The sequence below is a fragment of the Monodon monoceros genome, unplaced genomic scaffold (assembly GCF_005190385.1).
Source record: "Monodon monoceros isolate NGI ecotype Baffin Bay Population unplaced genomic scaffold, NGI_Narwhal_1 Super_Scaffold_18, whole genome shotgun sequence".
NCBI lineage: Eukaryota > Metazoa > Chordata > Mammalia > Artiodactyla > Monodontidae > Monodon > Monodon monoceros.
The window spans coordinates 94,406,595-94,413,653 of NW_021703774.1; the positions used below are offsets into that span (position 1 = coordinate 94,406,595).

The window sequence follows — 7,059 nt, forward strand, 5'->3', positions numbered from 1 at the left end:
ATCTTGGTTTCATCTCTATGAACATTAAAATCAGCAAGGAAGACATTTAGCCATTTCTACCCCAGCCATACCAAGAGATGGTTCTTATTTAGCATATGAACATGTGGTTCAAGTTACACTGATGTTATGGAGGACTGCTGGAGAAACACCCAAACCCAGAGGACGGAAGAATTCCTGCAGAAGAATACATACAGCACACTCCACTCCACCCATTCTTCTCCCAATACCATATTCGGTATTTTTAAAATACTGTTTAAGAGCTTTCAAATTCAAATTTGAACCTATTTCTCTGAAACTCCTATGGTCATTTCTTCTTCTTTTAGCTGCTGTAGGACTTAAGGCTGCATTCAGGTTCTTATCCTCTACTACACAGTCTCTTGCATAGTAAGTGCTCAGTAGATGATAATGGATTCTTGAACCGGAAAGAGGAATTTTTAGGTTATGGGTATGCTTAAGAAGAGAATTCCATTTCAGAGAAGATTCTCCAAGAAACAGTTTTATGTGTATTCATAATGTGAATGCTGCAATGTTATTTATAGTAGTAAACGATTTAAGACTACATGAAAGTCTAAACACAGGAGATGGGTGATAAATCATGGTATGTCTAAATGATTGAATTTATGACAGCCGTTAAAATGTTTAGGATAAAAACTGTCATTTAATATCAAGTGAAAAAACCAAGATACATGACTTTTTGTAGTGTTATCATAACATATAAATATGATTTTTAATAAAATATACAGGTAAATTATGCCAAATATTAATAGCAGTTGCAACTATATAGTCTACTTAAAATTTTGGGGGGTATTTTGTAAACTTTTCTATAAGAAATACAAATTTTTTTTTTTTTTTTTCTGTACGCGGGCCTCTCACTGTTGTAGCCTCTCCCACTGCGGAGCACAGGCTCCTCCAGACGCGCAGGCCTGGCGGCCATGGCTCACGGGCCCAGCCGCTCCGCGGCATGTGGGATCTCCCCGGACCTGGACACGAACCTGCGTCCCCTGCATAGGCAAGCGGACTCTCAACCACTGCACCACCAGGGAAGCCCACAAATTGCTTTTTTAATGAGGAAAATGTTTCCACAAAAAGTTTTAAACTTCCCAAAGAATAATTTCTCTGGTGAGTAGCATGAAATAAATGATTGCAGTACTGAACCGTTAGTTGCACAGTGAAATCTGATTGGTGAGTCATCACAGAGGAGGTTTTCTTCCTTTGGCTTCCAGAGCTGAGACCAGGAGGGTCCAGATATGTTATGCCCGTAATGTATCTAGTTATTGGCAAAACAGCAGCCCCAATAGAAACATTCCACGGAAGAGGGTTTCCAAAATGACTAAAATGTATACAGAAAGATATTTGGTCAATAATTTGTATCATAGAATAAGATAATAGTAATGTCAAAGGAAAACACATCTTTTATTTTGCCACTGTTATACTGCACAGTTTACCTTCCAAGACAGTGCACTCCAAGTTAAGAGTGTTAACAGGGATAGAAAAAGCTATGCATTCCTAAGTGTACTTATTTTTTAACTTCTTTATTGATGTAATATTAGTAAACGACAAATACCACCTAATTTAAATACACAATTTGACGAGTTTTGACATATGTATACACCCATGAAACCATTAATACAATCAAAGTAATGAACATGTCCATCATTCCCAAAGATTTCCTTATCTTTTTATAAATCCTCTCTCCTACCTCTCCTCACTCCACCCACATACCCTGTCCCCAGATTAGTTTGTCACTATAGATTATAGACTAATCTGTCACTCTGGATTTGTTTGCACTTCCTAGAATTTGATATAAATAGAATTATATTGAGTACTCTATTTTTACTTGCTTCATTCACTCAGCATAATTAGTTGGAGATTAATTCATGATGTAGAATATATCAACAGTTCATTCATTTTTATTGCCGAACAGAATTCCATTATATAAGTTTTTGTATAGAATAATTATATTGCATACATGTATAAAATTATGTTAATTTTATTGTATAAATATTTACTATATAAAAATACTATGTATGTAAAATTATATTAGAAACATGTATAAGATACAAGTTTATCAATTCACTTTTTTTATTTGTTTAGAGGTTTTGGCAATTAAACATGAAGTTTTTTTGAAGAGTCCTCTACAAGTCTTTGAATGGACATAGACTTTTATTTCCCTCCACCTAGAGTGGACTGTCTAGATCACATGGTATGGGTGTGTGTAACTTTTTAAGAAACTGCCAAACTCTTTCCCAGAGTGTTGATAGCTGTACTATTCTCTTCAGTATTATATGAGGGCTCCAGTTACTCTACATCCCGGGAATTGTCAGCACTTAGGATGCTCTGTCTTTTTAAATTTAGCCATCCTAATAGATGTGTGATGGTATCTCATTACAGTTTTAATTTGCATTTCTTTAATGACAAGTCATGCTGTGTATTGTTTCATTTGCTTATTTGCCACAATAGCATATCTGTTTGGGTCTATTCAAATCTTTTGCCCACTTTTTTAAAAAAATGAGTTGTTCTCTTTTTATTGAGTTTTGGGAGGTTTTTATATATTCTGGATATAAGTTCTTCATCATATGCATGATTTAAAATTTTTTCTCTTTACCATAATACCATTACCATAATTATGGTAATAGATTATTATGTGAAATGTAGTTTTCTTCTTGTTTCTTGTACTTGGGATTCATTGATATTGTTGATATGTGGATTCATAGATTTCATCAAATTTGGAATTTTTTCAGTCTTTACTTTTTCAAATATTTTTTCCAGTCCCTATCCTCTGTCTTTGAGCACTCTGATTACAAGCATATTAGACACTTGAAATTGTTCCATTTCTCACTGATTCTCTATTCATTTAAAAAAATTCTCCTTTATTTCTGTGTATCATCTTAATAATGTCTATTCCCAAGCCTTCATGCTTGCTAATTTTTACATCTGGAGTGTTAAATTTTCACAAATCCCATCTAGTGTATTACTCAAGTCAAACATTTTAGTTTACATTTATAGAAATGCAATTTTTGTCTCTTTTTATGTCTTCCATGTCTATACTTAAATTTTGAACATAAAGAATAGGGTTATGATAACTATTTAATGTTTTTATTTGCTAATTCTAACATCTATGTCAGCTCTGGCTTTTGATTGATTTTTTTCCTGTCATTATGAGTCATATTTTTCTATTACTTTGTCTGTTTAATCATTTTTTATTGAATTCCAGCATTGTGAACTTCACTTTGCTAGATGCTGGATATTTTTGTATTGTCATAAATATTCTTGAGCTTTGTTCTGGGTCACAGTTAATTTACTTGGATACTGTTTGTTCTTGCTTTTAAGATTTATTAGGCAAGACTGGAGAAGTGTTTTAGACCAATTATTTCCTATGATTGATGAAGACACTTCAGTGAGCTCCACCTGATGCCCTACGAATCATGAAGTTTTTGAGTCTGGCTGGAGAAAAGAGAGGTTGCCATGCACTGTCACCTTAACCTGTTCGGGGGGTTCTTTCCCTGGCCTTGGGTAGTTTCCTCACTCCCGTTCACTCATTAGCACTCTGCTAAAGAAATAAAGGGACTGGCTCAGATCTTTGTGTCCTCTTTCTGTGCAGCTCTCTCCTCTGCAGCACTTTAGGGAGGTAAACTCCAGGCAGCTTTTTGTCCTCAAACTCTCAGCTTTGTCTCTTCAACTCAGGGTGTTGGCCAGACTCTGCCTCAGTTCTGCCTTCATACTCTACGGCCTGGAAATCCTCTCAACACAGAAATCTAGGGAAATTCATAAGGCACACAACATTTCTCCCCATCTTTCAGGCATCACTGTCCTACATTCACTGATGCTAGTGCCTTGATAACCTTTATTCCATATATTTTGTCCATCTGCATTTTTTATTTTTCAGGTTCAGTGATAATTCTGTTCCCAGCTACTCCATCTTAGTTGGAAATGGATATTCCTAAGTGTATTCATTCTGATCCTAAACAACAACCAGTAAGTCTCAGCATTCTGAGTACTGAATAAGCAACCACAATGTTCGTACAATCACATACAATCACGGAGTCTCAACTATTCCTCTGTGAAATAACCCATACATAAAGAAAAAAAAAGATGTCTTTGACCTGAACTGTTGTTGTTGTTTAATGGGTATTGCTTTCAGTAAATATTTTACACTTTATCTTTTTTAAAATTGCTTTTTAAAATTAATATTTTTCATACTGTTCTTGAGTAGTGATATTCGTTAAAGTGCTGTGCATTAAATTTGTTTTGCACTGCCAAGTTAAAGCCCTTTTCAATAGACTATAAAGGTAAATCTAGAAATTACTTATTTTACATTTATTTCTTTTTAAAATCCAGGATGGACCTGGGTGCCTCGGAGCCCCTGTCTTTGGGCCCCAGCCTGTGGTCTCTGGCTGTGTGTAAGGCAAGATGTTGAAATGCAGCTTGCAGAACCAGGATGCTCAATTGTAAGATGCTGTCACAAATGTGGAGAAGTATTTTGGAGAGCTGTGCTAAATCTTTGCTGCTTATGTGCAGAAAACTGCCAGACTGGAATACAAAGCAGAGCTCCTGGTGAATGAAATCAATGTGTATGTCTCTACAGAGACCCCAAATTTAAAGCAGGGCCTGAAAAACTTTGCTGACGAGTTTGCCAAACTTCAGGATTATTGACAAGCAGACATTGAAAGACTTGAAAACAAAGTAGTTGAACATTTGAAAGCTTATGGAACCATTGTAGAAATGAAGCGAGATGACCTCAAAGTAACATTAACAGCAAGGAATCAAGAAGCTTTTCAACAGTTAACTCAGAAAGAATATGTCAGAGAAACCCATCTGACTGATATGTTATTTCACAGGCAGAAACTGAATTACAAAGAGCTACAAGGGATGCTACCTGAACAACTTGTCATTTGGAGGAAACTATTGACAATTTTGAAAAGCAGAAAATAATGCATATAAAGACTATATTTTCAGAATTTATCATTATTGAAATGTTATTTCACAGCAAAGCTTTAGAGTTCTACACTGCTTCCTACCAAAATACACAACAGATTGATGAAGAAGATTTAGAGGTTTTCCAAAAGTCTCTGTATCCACCAGATTATTTATGTCATTTAGATATCGTCAGAGCAAATTCAAAGTCACCTCTTCAGGGATCACTGTCAGCTAAGTGTTTATCTGGAGCAGAACAGGTAACTATTTGTTGACTAAGAAAGGATCAACAAGCAGAAGAGGACGATGAAGAAGATGAAGACTTAGACGTTATAGAAGAAGAAAATTAAATTTCTTAAGTAAACTTTGCATTTCCATTTTCATCTTAAACGACTTGAAATCCAGATTTACTAAAACTGTAGAACTTTACACTGGATTCATATGTTAAACCTCAAAATGAAATCCTACTGGAAATGGAGAAATTATTAAAGGAAATTTATGCTGACCAATAAATAAATAAATAAAATTCAGGATGTGTCCATGTAAACTTTATTTTAGAAGAATAAACAGGGAGACACCTTCAAGATGGCAGAGGAGTAAGACGTGGAGATCACCTACCTCTCCACAAATACATCAAAAATACCTCTACATGTGGAGCAAATCCTACAGAACACCTACTGAATGCTGGCAGAAGACCTCAGACTTCCCAAAAGGCAAGAAAATCTCCATGTACCTGGATAGGGCAAAAGAAAAAAAATAGAGACAAAAGAATAGGGATGGGACCTGTACCTTTGGGAGGGAGCTGTGAAGGAGGAAAAGGAGCCCCTCCTAGGGAGCTCTGAAGAAGGAAAAGCGCCCCTCCTAGGGAGCCCCTTCACTGGTGGGGACGGGCAGTGGGCGGGGGGAGAGATTCAGAGCCACGGAGGAGAGCGCAGCAACAGGGATGTAGAGGGCAAAGCAGAGAGATTCCGCCACAGAGGATCATTGCCAATAAGCGCTCACCAACCTGAGACACTTGTCAGCTCACCTGCTGAGGCGGGTGGGGGCTGGGAGCTGAGGTTGGGCTTCGGAGGTCAGACCCCAGGGAGAGGACTGGGGTTGGCTGTGTGAAGACAGCCTGAAGGGGGCTACTGCGCAACAGGTAGCTGGGAGGGAGTCCGGGAAAAAGTCTGGACCTGCCTAAGAGGCAAGAGACCATTGTTTCAGGGTGCACGAGGAGAGGGGATTCCTTCTCCGTCTGCCCACAGAAGGCAGAGCACCACCAAAATGAGATCCAGAGAAGGACACAAGCTGAAGCTATCAGCTCTGACACCAGAGACAGGCATGAACCACCAAAGCTGCTGCTGCAGCCACCAAGAATCCTGTGTGCAAGTACAGATCACTACCCAGACTCCCCCCAAGAGCCTGTGCAGCACGCCACTGCCAGGGTCCCGTGATCCAGGGACAACTTCCTCGGGAGAACACACAGCGTGCCTCAGGCTGTTGCAATGTTATACAGGTCTCTGCTGCCGCAGGCTCACCCCACATTCCAATTATGACTACAGTACCCCTCCCTCTCCTTGGCCTGAGTGAGCAAGAGAGCCCTAATCAGCTTCTGCTTTAACCTACTCCTGTCTGGGCAGGGAACAGACCCCTGAGGGTGGCCTACACACAGAGGCATGACCAAAACCAAAGCTAAACCCCAGGAGCTGTGAGAAAATGAAGAGACAGGGAAATTTCTCTTTGTAGCCTCAGGAGCAGCAGCTTAAATCCCCACAGTCAACTTGATAAACCCCGTATCTGATGAATACCTGAATAGACAATGAATGTTCCCAAAATTGAGGGGGTGGACTTTGGAACCAACTGTAGACTTCGAATTTGCTTTCTGCATCTAATTTGTTTCTGGTCTCATGTTTATCTTAGTTTAGTTTTTAGGGCTTATTATCATTGGTGGATTTGTTTTTTGGTTTGGTTGCTCCCTTTCTTATTTTTTTCCTTTTTCCCTTTTTGTGAGTGTCTATGCTTCTTTGTGTGATTTTGTCTGTTTAGGTTTGCTTTTCCCATTTGTCCTAGGGTCTGTTTGTTTGTTTGTTTTCTCTCTTCCTTTTATTCTGAGCCCTGTGGCAGGGTCTTGTTGATTCAGCCAGGTGTTGGGACCGAGCCTCT

The 7,059-nt window shown here is 38.5% G+C and overlaps 1 pseudogene; it reads left to right on the forward strand.

Annotated features, from left to right (window-relative positions):
• Window positions 1–4,410: 4,410 nt before the first annotated feature.
• LOC114897797 lies at window positions 4,411–5,264 on the forward strand (annotated as a pseudogene).
• The last annotated feature ends 1,795 nt before the right edge of the window (window positions 5,265–7,059 follow it).